General features: G+C 47.1%; 1 protein-coding gene across 5 annotated transcripts in view; it reads left to right on the top strand.

The window, feature by feature from the left end:
• Positions 1 to 16,688, top strand: part of LOC110503574 (leucine-rich repeat and fibronectin type III domain-containing protein 1-like protein) — a 121,811-nt gene that overhangs the window by 56,753 nt on the left and 48,370 nt on the right. For 4 of the 5 annotated variants that reach the window (XM_021581975.2, XM_021581974.2, XM_021581973.2 and 1 more), the window contains exon 2: positions 14,031 to 14,237. The gene's annotated coding sequence lies outside the window, so the exon portion shown is untranslated. Of the gene's footprint in view, positions 1 to 5,188; positions 5,306 to 14,030; positions 14,238 to 16,688 lie in introns of those variants that run through there. The other variant, XM_036961478.1, reaches the window with a different exon arrangement.

Genomic DNA, 16,688 nt, shown 5'->3' with positions numbered 1-16,688 from the left:
CTGATTAGGTCCCTATATCTCTCTCTGTTTCTGCTCCTGTCCTTGTCGGATTCTTGTTTGTTTGTGTCATTCATGCCTGAACCAGACTGTCGTCATGTTTGCTGTAACCTTGTCCTGTCCTGTCGGAATCTGCCGGTCCATCTGAGCCTACCTATGTTTGGTAATTAAAGAAGCTCTGTTTAAGTTGATTCGCTTTTGGGTCCTCATTCACGCACCGTAACAGAAGAATCCGACCAAGAATGGACCCAGCGACTTCGGATCCTCTCCACTCAGCCGTCGAGATCCAGGGAGCGATGCTAGGCAGACACAAGCAGGAATTGTCTGCTGCTCGACATGCCGTTGAGACCCTGGCCACCCAAGTCTCCAACCTCACAGAACAGGTTCACCATCTCCGCCTCGATCCACCGGCCACTTCCAGGGCTTTCGAATCTCCGGAGCCCAGAATCAATAACCCGCCGTGTTACTCTGGGGAGCCCACTGAATGCCGCTCGTTCCTCACCCAGTGTGATATTGTGTTTTCTCTCCAGCCCAACACTTACTCCAGGAGCACTGCTCGTGTCGCCTACGTCATATCTCTCCTTATTGGACGGGCTCGTGAGTGGGGCACGGCAATCTGGGAGGCAAGGGCTGAGTGTACTAACCAGTATCAAGACTTTAAGGAGGAGATGATACGGGTTTTTGATCGATCTGTTTTTGGGGAGGAGGCTTCCAGGGCCCTGTCTTCCCTATGTCAAGGCAATCGATCCATAACAGACTACTCTATTGAGTTTCGCACTCTTGCTGTCTCCAGTGGCTGGAACGAGCCGGCCTTGCTCGCTCGTCTTCTGGAGGGTTTCCGCGCAGAGGTAAAGGATGAGATTCTCTCCCGGGAGGTTCCTTCCAGCGTGGATTCCTTGATTGAACTCGCTATTCGCATTGAGCGACGGGTTGATCTTCGTCACCGAGCTCGTGGAAAGGAGCTCGCGCTCTCCGTCGCCTCCCTCTCCGCATCACTACCATCTTCCTCTGCCGGCTCGGGTGCTGAGCCCATGCAGCTGGGAGGTATCCGCATCTCGACTGAGGAGAGGGAACGGAGAATCACCAACCGCCTCTGTCTCTATTGCGGTTCCGCTGGTCATTTTGTCACTTCATGTCCAGTAAAAGGCCAGAGCTCGTCAGTAAGCGGAGGGCTACTGGTGAGCGCTACTACTCCTGTCTCTCCTTCAAGATCCTGCACTACCTTGTCGGTCCATCTACGCTGGACCGGTTCGTCAGCTTCCTGCAGTGCCTTAATAGACTCTGGGGCGGAGGGCTGTTTTATGGACGAGACCTGGGCTCGGGAACATGACATTCCTCTCAGACAGTTAAAGGAGCCCACGGCCTTGTTCGCCCTGGATGGTAGTCCTCTCCCCAGGATTCAGCGTGAGACGCTACCTTTAACCCTCACTGTTTCTGGTAATCATAGTGAAACCATTTCTTTTTTAATTTTTCGTTCACCTTTTACACCTGTTGTTTTGGGCCATCCCTGGCTAGTTTGTCATAATCCTTCCATTAATTGGTCTAGTAATTCTATCCTCTCCTGGAACGTCTCTTGTCATGTGAAATGTTTAATGTCTGCTATCCCTCCTGTTTCCTCTGTCTCTTCTTCACAGGAGGAGCCTGGTGATTTGACAGGGGTGCCGGAGGAATATCACGATCTGCGCACGGTGTTCAGTCGGTCCAGGGCCACCTCTCTTCCTCCACACCGGTCGTATGATTGTAGTATTGATCTCCTTCCGGGAACCACCCCCCCCCGGGGTAGACTATACTCTCTGTCGGCTCCCGAACGTAAGGCTCTCGAAGATTATTTGTCTGTAGCTCTTGACGCCGGTACCATAGTCCCCTCCTCCTCTCCCGCCGGAGCGGGGTTTTTTTTTGTCAAGAAGAAGGACGGGTCTCTGCGCCCCTGCATAGATTATCGAGGGCTGAATGACATAACAGTGAAGAATCGTTATCCGCTTCCTCTTATGTCTTCAGCCTTCGAGATCCTGCAGGGAGCCAGGTTTTTCACTAAGTTGGACCTTCGTAACGCTTACCATCTCGTGCGCATCAGGGAGGGGGACGAGTGGAAGACGGCGTTTAACACTCCGTTAGGGCACTTTGAATACCGGGTTCTTCCTTTCGGCCTCGCTAACGCTCCAGCTGTCTTTCAGGCATTAGTCAATGATGTCCTGAGAGACATGCTGAACATCTTTGTTTTCGTTTACCTTGACGATATCCTGATTTTTTCACCGTCACTCCAGATTCATGTTCAGCACGTTCGACGTGTCCTCCAGCGCCTTTTAGAGAATTGTCTTTTTGTGAAGGCTGAGAAGTGCACTTTTCATGCCTCCTCCGTCACATTTCTCGGTTCTGTTATTTCCGCTGAAGGCATTAAGATGGATCCCGCTAAGGTCCAAGCTGTCATTGATTGGCCCGTCCCTAAGTCACGCGTCGAGCTGCAGCGCTTTCTCGGCTTTGCGAACTTCTATCGTCGTTTCATCCGTAATTTCGGTCAGGTGGCAGCTCCTCTCACAGCCCTTACTTCTGTCAAGACGTGCTTTAAGTGGTCCGTTTCCGCCCAGGGAGCTTTTGATCTCCTCAAGAATCGTTTTACATCCGCTCCTATCCTTGTTACACCTGACGTCTCTAGACAGTTCGTTGTCGAGGTTGACGCGTCAGAGGTGGGAGTGGGAGCCATCCTTTCTCAGCGCTCCCTCTCTGACGACAAGGTCCACCCATGCGCGTATTTTTCTCATCGCCTGTCGCCGTCGGAACGTAACTATGATGTGGGTAACCGCGAACTGCTCGCCATCCGGTTAGCCCTAGGCGAATGGCGACAGTGGTTGGAGGGGGCGACCGTTCCTTTTGTCGTTTGGACTGACCATAGGAACCTTGAGTACATCCGTTCTGCCAAACGACTTAATGCGCGTCAGGCGCGTTGGGCGCTGTTTTTCGCTCGTTTCGAGTTCGTGATTTCTTATCGTCCGGGCTCTAAGAACACCAAGCCTGATGCTTTGTCTCGTCTCTTCAGTTCTTCAGTAGCCTCCACTGACCCCGAGGGGATTCTCCCTGAGGGGCGTGTTGTCGGGTTGACTGTCTGGGGAATTGAGAGGCAGGTAAAGCAAGCACTCACTCAAACTCCGTCGCCGCGCGCTTGTCCTAGGAACCTTCTTTTCGTTCCCGTTCCTACTCGTCTGGCCGTTCTTCAGTGGGCTCACTCTGCCAAGTTAGCCGGCCACCCTGGCGTTCGGGGTACGCTTGCTTCCATTCGCCAGCGTTTCTGGTGGCCCACCCGGGAGCATGACACGCGTCGTTTCGTGGCTGCTTGTTCGGTCTGCGCGCAGACTAAGTCCGGTAACTCTCCTCCTGCCGGCCGTCTCAGGCCGCTTCCTATTCCCTCTCGACCGTGGTCTCACATCGCCTTAGATTTTGTCACCGGACTGCCTTCGTCAGCGGGGAAGACTGTTATTCTTACGGTTGTCGATAGGTTCTCTAAGGCGGCTCATTTCATTCCCCTTGCTAAGCTTCCTTCTGCTAAAGAGACGGCACAAATCATCATCGAGAATGTTTTCAGAATTCATGGCCTTCCGTCAGACGTCGTTTCGGACAGAGGTCCGCAATTCACGTCTCAATTTTGGAGGGAGTTTTGCCGTTTGATTGGGGCTTCCGTCAGTCTCTCTTCCGGCTTTCACCCCCAGTCTAACGGTCAAGCAGAACGGGCCAATCAGACTATTGGTCGCATCTTACGCAGTCTTTCTTTTCGCAACCCTGCGTCTTGGTCAGAACAGCTCCCCTGGGCAGAATACGCCCACAACTCGCTTCCTTCGTCTGCGACCGGGCTATCTCCTTTTCAGAGTAGCCTCGGGTACCAGCCTCCGTTGTTCTCATCTCAGTTCGCCGAGTCCAGCGTCCCCTCCGCTCAGGCTTTTGTCCAACGTTGCGAGCGCACCTGGAAGAGGGTCAGGTCTGCACTTTGCCGTTATAGGGCGCAGACTGTGAGAGCTGCTAATAAGCGTAGAACTAAGAGCCCTAGATATTGTCGCGGTCAGAGAGTTTGGCTCTCCACTCAGAACCTTCCCCTTAAGACGGCTTCTCGCAAGTTGACCCCGCGGTTCATTGGTCCATTCCGTATCTCTCAGGTCATTAATCCTGTCGCAGTGCGACTTCTTCTTCCGCGATATCTTCGTCGCGTCCACCCGGTCTTCCATGTCTCCTGTGTTAAGCCCGTTCTTCGCGCCCCCGCTCGTCTCCCCCCCCCCCCCCCCCATCCTTGTCGAGGGCGCACCTATCTACAGGGTCCGTAAAATCTTGGACATGCGTCCTCGGGGCCGTGGTCATCAGTACCTGGTTGACTGGGAGGGGTACGGTCCTGAGGAGAGGAGTTGGGTTCCCTCTCGGGACGTGCTGGACCGTGCGCTGATTGATGATTTCCTCCGTTGCCGCCAGGTTTCCTCCTCGAGTGCGCCAGGAGGCGCTCGGTGAGTGGGGGGGTACTGTCATGTACTGTCATGTTGTCTTGTCTCTGTCCTTTCCCTTCACCCTGTCTCCCTCTGCTGGTCGTGTTAGGTTACCTTTTCTCCCCCGCTTTCCCCCAGCTGTCCCTTGTCTCCTAACTACCCATTCACCCCGTTCCCCACCTGTTCCCTTTTTTCCCTCTGATTAGGTCCCTATATCTCTCTCTGTTTCTGCTCCTGTCCTTGTCGGATTCTTGTTTGTTTGTGTCATTCATGCCTGAACCAGACTGTCGTCATGTTTGCTGTAACCTTGTCCTGTCCTGTCGGAATCTGCCGGTCCATCTGAGCCTACCTATGTTTGGTAATTAAAGAAGCTCTGTTTAAGTTGATTCGCTTTTGGGTCCTCATTCACGCACCGTAACACATGCACCTATACACATTTTTGCATCTTTAAAAATCTCTATATTTTCCACCTCTTAAACGTATTCTTGGGCAGTCTGCTAGATTTTGCTGGGCCAACAGTGCCATTGGGCGTATTGTTGTGATCTATTCAAATAGTGGTTGTATGTGGGGGTCGTAAGCAGATCCTTATTTTTGCTTGATTGCAGGTAGGTGGGGTTAAAAATAAAAATATCCTCCTGTAACTGCTTCCCATTACTCTACTGTTGGATGAGATGTCATAGTTTTCATGGGTGTTATTGATATAGCTTGTGGGCATAAAAACGGCCTAAATTGTGTGTGATCCCTTACAGACATTTTCTTAGGTGGTGGTGCTCGTGTCAACTAGGTCCCCTGAACTCGCCTGAAATGTCATCCCCAAGGAGGTGGGAGTATAGCTGTGTGTGTATAAGGTAATTGGCCATCTTGCAGCGATACTGGATGTAGACACTTTAGCGGTTGGCATGTTGATAAAGGGCTTTTAAGATGTGACATGGTTGGAGGGCTTTGGAAGACTGTGCAATGTTGAACGGCATGTCCTGTAATGGAGGTTTCAGAGAATGTAAATAGCATGTGCTCTAATGCCTGTTTTTATGTCTGTTCCAACACCGCAGCCCATTAGCGCGTCTGCTCACGTTGCCGGTCAGTAATGATAGGGGGTTCCCTCTCCTCTGCCCGTCAAAGTCCCTATTAGTGGAGCTGATTCTGACGTACGTGAGGCAGAGGACACAGCGCCAGGAGTTAGAGGCGTAGGGGTGTTCGTCAAGCAACCACTCACGTTACATCACGATGGCCGTTCAGGCGGAGAGGATAGCCGGTTGTCACAAAATAAAGAAATGGATAAATTAATGAGTACAAGATGCAGCCGGAGGGGAGGCTGAGGCGAGGGATGGAGTGGGGGAGGGAGGGCCAGGACATTTCAAGGTCAAGCTGTTTGCTGAAGTGAGAGACTGGGACCCAGGAGGAGAGTGAGACAGACAAATAGATATAGAGAGATGGGTGACATGGTAAAAGCAGGAACAACATCGTTGTGTTGTGCCAACATTGAGATGAAGGGGTTTCAGTCCCAATCAGCCTGAGGATCCGGGCAAAGCTTAACTCTTCCACCCTGGTACACTCAGTCTTGGAGGGAGAGAGTGAGGCTAAGTGGCTGGCATCCAGCGGACACAGAGCTCCCAAAAGGTCATGAGGATTTGCTCTTAAATATAGCCCACGCTGGAGGACCTTGTGCCGAGCCTGATCGAATTAAGTCAATTTAGTGGAAAAATATCACAACACGATGGCAAAGCACCTCCACAATTTCAGGGCAGAGGAAGTCAATGAAGAAAAATAGTCCTACTTTCAAGTGCCCGAACAATACATCAGATAAAGGGTTTCAAGAAGTAAAAGGAAGCTAGAATTGTTTACAATCTCTGGGCTGTACTCTACAGATCGACTGAGGTCCATGTGCCTGGTCAAAGTAGAACCTTAATTAAAGCAGGGCTACTCAAATAGTATTTGAGGCGACCCAGATGGATATAGTCATTTATCAGTGTATTAACAGGGGTGTTAATACACACACACACACACACACACACACACACACACACACACACACACACACACACACACACACACTCAAAAACCTGTCCATGACACAACTGTTCACACACCTCTTGTTGGCAGAGAGGCAGTGTTGCAGTTTTAATGCTTATTTCCTGCAATTCAAAAAAAAATGGCCATGTCTTTTGTGCGTTCTAATGATGTCTGCACGACTCAAACATTACAACAAAATCAAATGGGGGGACCCCCTCGGAAGTCTAGGCCGCTTGACGCGTAATCTTGCCATCATAACTACAAGGTTTAGATAGCTGGATAGCCTCACTTAACTACTTAGCTAAATCTATTTAGCTGACATGGGCTAGCTGATTTTGAAATTGGGACCTGGTTCATTCTACTATTGCAACCACTGGAGGTTGGTGGCACCTTAATTGGGGAGGACGGGCTCGTGGCAATGGCTGGAGTGGATTGAGTGAGCAGCCTCCACTGATTAGGACCTAGGCTAGTCTCAACAGTAGGTTGAAAGAAAGCGACAGGAACGGAGACCGTCTATTTACTATGGCAGCCTTCAAAAAGAAATCTGGTGTTAAAGAGGGACTGCCTTTACAAAGCAACACCTCTCTTACAAAACGGCCGATGTGGCATCGATATTACTCAGAAACAGTTCATCGATTGACTGCAAAGTGTGAAAGGATCATTTAAGGCCATAAAGTCAGTCTCGTCTAAAACGGAGTTTGGAAAATCCCTGCGTCACACCGGGTAAATTAAGGTTGAGTTTTGATTTGACAATGTCCGTTTGCCCACTAACATGGGGTGAACAGCTGCAGTGATTGCTCTCGATCCAATCGCATAGACTGTCAAATCAAATCAAATTGTATTGGTCACATACACATGGTTAGCAGATGTTAATTTGAATATTTATGTAGCAATCACCGTATGCTGTGGAATTTCAGCCCGCTAGCAGGTTCCGTGCGCAGAGAGGTTAATGCTAGTGTAGCGAAATGCTTGTGCTTCTAGTTCCGACTATTCAGTAGTATCTAACAAGTAACAACTACCTTATACACCCAAATGCACACAAATGTAAAGGGATGAATAGAATATGTACATGTAAATATATGGATGAGCGATGGCCGTGCGGCATAGGCAAGATGCAGTAGATGGTATAGAATACAGTACATACAAGATGCGTAATGTAGGATATGTAAACATTATTAAAGTGGCATTATTTAAGGTGACTGGTGATACCTTTATTAAGTCCATTTATTCAAGTGGCCAGAGATTTGAGTCCGTATGTTGGCAGTGATGGCTGTTTAACAGTCTGATGGCCTTGAGATAGAAGCTGTTTTTCAGTCTCTCGGGTCCCAGCTTTGTCGCCTTCTGGATGATAGCGGGGTGAATAGGCAGTGGCTCGGATGGTTGTTGTCCTTGATGATCTTTTTGGCCTTCCTGTGACATCGGGAGCTGTAGGTGTCCAGGAGGGCAGGTAATTTGTCCCCAGTGAGACAGACCTGCCCAGCAGCGCCAACTGTTTACATAGAACGACACCTCACACATTTTTTTACTTGAGAAACACTGCACTAAACACCTTAGTTAGATGTGAAAATTAGCAACTGAAACATCATCGACCAACACGTCAACGTTTATTACAGATTTCTTGAGTTATCTTATCATTCTGGGGATTTTGAGGAAATGAAAGAGGCTTTCCCAATCCACAATGTCTCATGGGGGACAAATCCAGAATCGGTCAAGGAAACACTCCTCAAAGACTAACATCTTGTTTTTATAATGAGGAACAGAAAAAAACGTGTGCGTTTCCAGTGGTTCTTTAAGGCTGGTTTATACTTGGTCTAACAACATGTCCGTAGGCTATTAGAATATAATTTAATTCCACGGTGGAATGTCTGTAGGCCGTCCTGCGACTGTTGGTTTTCCATGTCTCAAATGGAAAAGTCTGACCCTGTAGCAGCGTCCGTTGTCATGGTTACCAGCAACGAGACAGTGCACACCCATAGAGAATGATAGAGGCCTCTAGTTACCAGAAGGCCGTTTTAGCATTGACAGCGCCATTGAGGGCTTCCACCATGCTTCCGCCATTTTAAAGTAGTCAAAGTAGTCAACTGGGTGAGGATTCCTAAGGATTGTAGCCTAAATGCTTGTATTTTTAGCTCCAACAGTGCAGTAATACCTACCAATAATAATAAGTTATTAAGGATGAGCCATGACCAGAATATACTGTACCTATAAAGTGGGTAAAACAGTATGTAAACACTATTAAATTGACCAGTGTTCAATGACTCTATGCACATAGGGCAGCAGGGTAGAGTACCGAATGGTAGTCGGCTAGAACAGTGACTAAAGTTCATGGCAAGGTACTGGGCGGAGACTGGCTAGTGTGACTGTTTGATTGATAGTCTTTCGCTCCTAGCTTTGATGCACCTCCACCGTCTTCGTCTTTTAGATGGTAGCGCGGTGAACAGGCCGTGGCTCGGGTGGTTGAGGTACTTGATGATCTTCTTGGCCTTCCTGTGACACCGGGTGCTGTAGATGTTCTGGAAGGCAGGCAGGGCGCCACCAGTATTGCGTTGGGCTGACCGCACCACCCTCTGGAAAGCCCTGCGGTTGCTAACAGTGCAATTACCGTACCAGGCAGTGAAACCGCCCGGCAGGATGCTCTCAATGGTGCATCTGAGATTTTTGTGAGGGTCTTAGGGGCCAAGCCGCATATCTTCAGCCTCCTGAGGTTCAATATGTGCTGTTGCGACGTCTTCACCACACTGTCTGTGTGAAGAGACCATTTCAGGTCATTATCTATCATTATCATTCTGCTAAATATGTGTATGCAATCAATAACATTTGATTATCTATCATTATCAGGTAATTATCATTACCTTATAAATAATGACCTTGTTCTGATTTATCTTCCTGTAATAATGAACACAAATTGGCTAAAGTTAAGATGTCGTCAGCTATGCTTTGGTCATTATTTGAACTGGCGAACATTAGGAGATTCCCTAAAAACACGCCACTTCGAAACAGCTACGAATGGAAGTGATTATTTTTAGCAGGTTAGGAGAACTTAGGTTACGTTTAGGAAAAGGGTTGGGGTTAGGTTTAGCGAAAACGCTTTCCTAACCTGCTACGAAAAGCCACTTCCGGTCGTAGCTGCATGGAAGTGGCAGTTTTTTAGGGAGTGCTACCTTGCTAGAAACTAACCAAAAAAAGAAAGTTGCTTTTAGTTGCCTGGCTTGCTACACTGACATATACCAAATGACATATTTAAACAGATGTGTTTATTGGTGTTAAAATACAGCAGTTGTGTTACTTGGGCCACCATGCCGTTGATGTCATTTTGTCTTTATACTTTTACATAACGGCAATGACACGTTTGACGTTGGAAGGCAATCGAATGTTCACGATGTCACTGCCGAGGACTGTCTACAAGCCGAGATGGGAACGGCGTTGACATGAACACGCTGGTGTTCAGAAGATTACATCCGTCTCCGCCAGACATTCTGGATTGACTGCAGTAAGACACAGAGCCCTCGGCGCTATCTGGCAGAAGAACAGGCACGTCTTCCCCCCCCCCCCCCCCCCCCCCCCCCCCCCCCCCCTCGTTCACCGCACCTCATGTGCTCACATTTTCCGTTTTCTTCTTTCATCTTTGCCACAACCGTCAAAAACTAGCAACCAGCAAATATTGAGCCTTTCACTCAAACTGCGCCGTTCTTTATCCACACCAACGTGTCTTATTCTGGTACCCGCTGTGGAGTTTTAATGGAAATGGGGTTTAGATGCATGGGTCTGGTGCGGGGAAAAGAGAAAAGGAGGGACACGCATGCAGACTGTCCAGGCAGGCAGACAGACGGTGGGAGGGGGGTTATATATAGACTAAATCGTTAGCGGTGCAGTCAGAGAGAGAGGGGAGGCGAGCTGGGCCTTGCTACAGCCGCTGTCGAGACAGACAGAGGATAGGCTGAGAGAGACGCTGACTGCATCGTCTGAAAACAGGCCCGTACCACAGAGGTGTCAGAAACACATCCACACCAGCATTTGACAAATGACAGCCACAAGGAGGGAGGACATTAACTTGGAAGATAATCAGACCAATAATAGACGCCAATAAGCCTAACGCTAGGCCACTGGATGCTTGGATTCTGGGGAGTGAGGGTGTGTCGATATGCGTTTGCATACTCGTAATGAGGAGTAAATGTGATGCCTTTTGCTAAAAACCTAGTTGAATTGTCCCCCTGCTTGCAAAGCAGATTAGTATCTGTTGGCAGTAATGCGGAGAAATGTTCCCTTGGGATTTCGCTAGGCTCACATCTGCCGGTCAGTTATCAGTAGTCTTGCATCTGTCGCCTTGGTACCAAAACTGGAGAGAGAAGATAAGATTGGACCATTTGCATCGCATGCGTTCAGAGACTTTTTAAGCGTGATTTATTGTAATGTGTCGTGGTGAGCGCTAACCCATCAGTTTCACACGAGGTGCCGCACTCCTTCGGTTTGTTTTGCAGTAGAGGCGACAGGGGTGTGTGACTTGGAACGCTGCTGTAATACGAGTGACTGGATTCACACCACGCCGAGGCCGTCGCTCTCCGCCCTGCAGATCGCGAGAGTGGGCTCCAATTATAAAGCGTTCCTTCTGCTCAATGCAAAGTGACATCTCGGCATCTATCCACCCACAGTGCTTCACAGTGCTTCGCCCACTGTTCTGGAATAAGCCACTGGACTGGCTAGAGCCCCCTCCAATCTCCAGACACGGTGACGCACTAAGACTCACAAGCGTCTCACTGACTGCCAATATGAGAACCGACGTGGTTTATCTTTGATGTATTTAAGTGTGTACTATGCATGGACACCGGAATGACTTTCCAGTAGTATTTATGTGGCTGACCGATTCCTTTGTATGTTAAGATGTGTATAATCCTCTCCTCGTGAACAGCTGTGCGAGGTCAGACAGCGCAGCATGTCCCTATGGACAGATTGGTAATTCACGGCTAGGAGACGTGTCAGTGAGATGCGCACACGTATGTGTACTTTGTACACATTCCCCAGTCATGCACTCACACACACATGCACTCACACGTCCGTTTTCACACACAAACACACACTTAAAAAAAAAAAAAAACATCATAATGCATTCTCTATTTATTCAGGGTTCTTGGGCCTAAGTGGATATTTCAGACTGTCTCGCAGACACAACAGGCGCGTTTACCCGACACTATCCACACACGCCCCTCATCCACATACAGCAGCTGCCAGTGTTTCCTGTCTGATGTTTGTGTTGTGGTTTGGAAAATGAACGTCTTTTCTGTCTGATCAAAGTAACCCACTGGTGTTGTTCTTCTGCTGGTTGACAAGGCTGTTGAGCTGACGGTTACATCTGATCACTCAGCTCCTCCATATTTTTTTGTTTGTTGTATTTATTGAACCTTTATTTAACTAGGCAAGACATGACGCTGTGCTCATCTGGGTCAGGTGAACGGTCACAGAGTTGGATTCAGGTCTGTTCAAACACACAGAGCATGTGGGTACAGAGGGCACACGCCACAGACAAAGGGCCAGCCTGTGCATTTCAGTTCAGGTGACACATCGAGCAGTTTTAAGCTCCAACTTTCAGCTCAGTACATGGAGGATCAAAAATGCAGGAAATGGTAGATCAGGGAAACATGATCTACCCCTTTACACATGGCTACACTGATGAATTGTTATCAATAATACCATAGGTAGTGTCTTCTCCTGTAAGGGCGTTCGTCTGTAGGAGGAAGAGAAGCGGACCAAAGCGCAGCGTGGTGGTTATTCATGTTTTAATAAATCGCTACACATGAACAAACTAACAAAAACAAGAAATGTGAAAACGCAAAACAGTCCTATCCTGTGACACCAAACACAGTGACAGGAACAATCACCCACAAACACACAGTGAAACCCAGGCTACCTAAGTATGATTCTCAATCAGAGACAACTAATGACACCTGCCTCTGATTGAGAACCATACTAGGCCGAAAACATAGAAATGCCCCAAAACATAGAAAAACAAACATAGACTGCCCACCCAACTCACGCCCTGACCATACTAAATAAATACAAAACAACAGAAATAGAGGTCAGAACGTGACATCTCCCTTCCTCTCCTAATTTGAATGCATTTCTGTAAATGATGGCAATGCTTTTTTCGTGGCAACCTATGCCACCACTAAGCCTCTCGCTAGATCATGAAACCAATGGGAGCATATGGGGTTTTGTTATGCAGGCTCTAATGAGTGGTTGTCCAATTACGATCATCATATTGCTGAGCGAGGGAGAGAGGAGAGAAGAAAGCTGGATGGGAAGGTGGGAAAGAGCGAAGGAGTGGAAGACGGGAATGTGTTTGTAGGTAAATACAAGGACGAAATAAAAACCCAATTCCTTCCCGCCTAGTTTGAAAGCAGGTCAACAATGTACATAACCCCAGAGTTAACCATCAGTCTCTTTGTTTGGGTTGTGTGTGAGCGAGTCTGTTATTTTCCTCTCCCTTTAGGTATGTAAGGACTTGACAGTGCATCAGTGTGTTGTTATCATGCACTGTTTTTCCTCTCTGCAAAATGCAAATATGCTCTGCTACTCTGGGGGCATATTTCCCGACAGCAAAAAGTTCTAAGCCGGAGTGTGAGGCGGCGAGTGGGGCTGATTTGGAGTCGCTGCAGAGTTGAACTCGGCTCTCCCCCCGAGAGGTCAGCCGGAGAAGGGACCGTTTTAGAGGGGAATAGATCTGTCACGTACTCTCAGATTAGAATACATAGCATAGAATAACGATGAGGATATTATAGTTAAGTTGAGCAGCGCATATATAAGTTGATAGAATAAATCAAATAGATCGAATCCAGTCTGGAATGGGTTAGAATCAATTGTGGAATGTGTTTCGTCGTACCACACAACTGTTCTCTGATTTTGATTTCGTTGTTGGTAGATTGTTCTACAACCTACCCGATGTTGGTGGATCCCACAATTGTTTTCTTAAAACATATCAAGCACGTTACACCAGCTCTTTCTGTGACAAAGACTGACCGGGTGAATCCATGTGAAAGCTATGATACCTTATGGATGTCACTTGTTAAATCAACTTCAATCAGTGTGGATGAAGGGGAGGATACAGGTTAAAGAAGGATTTTTAAGCTTTGAGACAATGGAGACATGGATTGTATGTATGTGTGCCATTCAGAGGGTGAACAGGGTATGGTAGTAGGTGCCCGGCGCACCGGTTTGTGTCCTGAACTGCAATGCTGCTGGGTTTTTCACGTTTAACAGTTTCCCTTGTGTATCAAGAATTTCACAACAGCTACCTTATACAGACAAGTGTAAAGGGATGAAGAATATGTACATAAAGATATATGAATGAGTGATGGTACAGAACGGCATAGGCAAGATGCAGTAGATGGTATCGAGTACAGTATATACATATGAGATGAGTAATGTAGGGTATGTAAACATTATATTAAGTGGCATTGTGGAGCGCTGCCATGCCCTGACAAATTTCAACTCAATATTGGGAAGGTGTTCTTAATGTTTTGTACAGTCAGTGTATATCATGTGGTGTGTCTCTCTCTCTCTCACCCACAGGTCAATGGACATCCTCCACAAGGGACCCAGTTGTTTCCTTTAGTTCTCAGTACCGACACCCAGATGCTGCTTGGGTAGTCAACCTTACCGCCTGCTCACCGGCACCCTGACCACATAGCTGCCCATGTCTGCCCTCCTCTGCTAGGCCAACACAGCCCACACAGTCTTCATGAGGATCACGACCCTGCCAGACCACACCAGATAGAGGTATGTATGTCAGTGCAGCGTGCCTCGATACATCTCGTATTGAACAGCACTGTGTGCATAATGGACAGACTTTCCATTGAATATTGTAATGAGGCAGCAGTGGCTTGATGGCAGACAGCTGTCTTGGACTTGGTCTTGATTTCAGAGGCACGAAGGGGGAACGTTGACATATCCAAGACAAGAGACAGCTCCCGCACAATTTCCAATCTGCTGGCCATCTGGCCCATCAATAATGGTGATTTTGATGAGTCCAAATCCCAACCCTAAACCACCAGTTGGGTTTGTGGGATCTCATTTCCAAGAACTGAATTGACAGAATTTAAAGGAAGCCTTTCCCATTCCTATTCGTCTTGGCTGAGGTTTAAGGGCCGGTTTAACTTTTCACAACCGGTTGCCATGGCGGCACCTGCTACAACGTCCCTCTGGGAGAGCTGCCCTTAGTGTGTGGAGGTTTAAGGTCAAAGGTCAGTGTCACAGCCTCTATCAAGTACAGGGACCTGCTGTAGCCTGTCCCCTGAGGCAGCGGCCCCTGTCTGGCCTGGGGTCACAAGTCAACTGTACCTTAACACAAAGTGACTGGTCCCTTAATGGGGCAGAACCTACCACAACATTATACATAAGTCAAATCTGCTTGTACATTAGCACAAAGTCAACTACTACTTGTGAAGTTGAAAAGAATACTGTAGCTGTGCCTATGTGCACCCAGGGTTGTCTTGTGTGCCAGTCTTAATTTATTCAGGCACTTTCGATGTTGCTTTAAAAGCCAGTAACATTGATGTGCATCCTACATTTAGCGGTGAATTGATCACTGAACGAGCTGTAACAGAAAAGAGAAATGGGGATAATGCTTGAAGAAAACACAGCATGCAGTCTGAGTGAGTCATTTTGTCATTTGCCTGGATAGGTCTTGCAGTATTTCTCAGCTATTCTGAGACCTTGACATTTCCGTAGAAACACGTAACGGACCCTAAAGTGCCCTTTTTCTATTTGCATGTTGTTAAGATTTTTTATTTAAGGAAAACACTGCGCTAGAAATGCCAACAGGTCATTTTGGGGCAGGTGGTGGTGTTAAATGTGCATAAATTGATATTTCTACATCTTTGAGTTAATGGAGAAAAACTGAGAAGAATTCCCTTGGAATGATTTGTACATTCTGGAGCCATCTTGAATATTGACTTTACAGAGGGGTGGCTGGTTGGATGGCTGGGTGGGTTTGAGGGTGGATGGATACATGGGTGGATGCATAGGTGGATTGGTAGAATGTTGGATTGGTTGATGGATAGTCTATAGGGTAGGGGATGAAGAGCAGATCAGAGAGGGTAGGATAGCAGGATCCCATATGGGAAAGCTAAAGAAGAATTGAACAAGATTCCTGTATGTTTTACCTGGAACTTGTCAGTAATACATATGGCAGCAAATACACTTAGAAGATTCTCGTAATATCTGACTTATACGGGTGGTTAACATTTAGACATAACAGAAATGTTGCATGCGTCATATGAAACGCATAGCATCTGAAGTCTCACGTACATGGGACATACCCATTTCAAAGCACTTGCATACCACTGTCTGACATCATTGACGCATGCAATGTGACACTTTTTGAAAAAAAGAAGCAGTCTGCAGCGAGCAGGAGGAGGAAGAGCAGGAGGAGGAGAGTTGGAGGAGGACAGGAGGATGATCAGAAGAAGAAGAGGAGGAGAGGAGAGGAGGAAGATAAGGAGTGAGGAGATGAGGAGGAATGACTTTGATAGCAGCAGTGAATCTATTTGGTTATTAAGTGGAGATCTCTCAATAGCCATTCTCACGATAGCACATTGGTAGTAGTCGGTGACAGATATCAAACCTAAGCAGGGATGGGCTTGATTAAAACCCTGGATGGGAGAACAAAGGCATAGCTGTAGATAAATCAACAGTCCAGTGCTGCCCAACCTTCACCATGGAAACTCATACATGAAAATGTATATGCAAATATATATATATATATATATATATATATATATATATATATATTTTTTTTTTTTTTAATTTGTTGACTTTCAAAAAAACTATGTGAAACGTATTAAGGAAATCCTTTATTTTTGTAGAGGTTACATTCTCAGAAGATACTTTTCATAAAATATTTATAGGTGACTCATAATTCGTATACAATATTTTGTCTTAAATATGTCATACCATATCTTTGTTGGCATCATTTCATTTATTCAATTGTGTATGACATATAAAGGCATATAAATCAAAACATATACAAATACACCACTGTCATATAAGGCAACACATACAACATCTTACCAGATTCTTATTAGATTGTTGTATAAATAATCCTCTTCTGCCATATCAGATTATTTCATTCTCATGATTATTTTCCATATGTTGGAGATTACGATGGATGGATATGGGAGCTGAGGCAAAGGTGAAAGAGGAGAGAGAGAGAGAGAGAGATGAAGGGAT

The sequence above is a fragment of the Oncorhynchus mykiss genome, chromosome 24, assembly GCF_013265735.2.
Source record: "Oncorhynchus mykiss isolate Arlee chromosome 24, USDA_OmykA_1.1, whole genome shotgun sequence".
Classification (NCBI taxonomy): domain Eukaryota; kingdom Metazoa; phylum Chordata; class Actinopteri; order Salmoniformes; family Salmonidae; genus Oncorhynchus; species Oncorhynchus mykiss.
The sequence above is the reverse complement of the archived record's forward strand: the minus strand, read 5'-3'. Positions and strand labels throughout refer to the sequence as shown.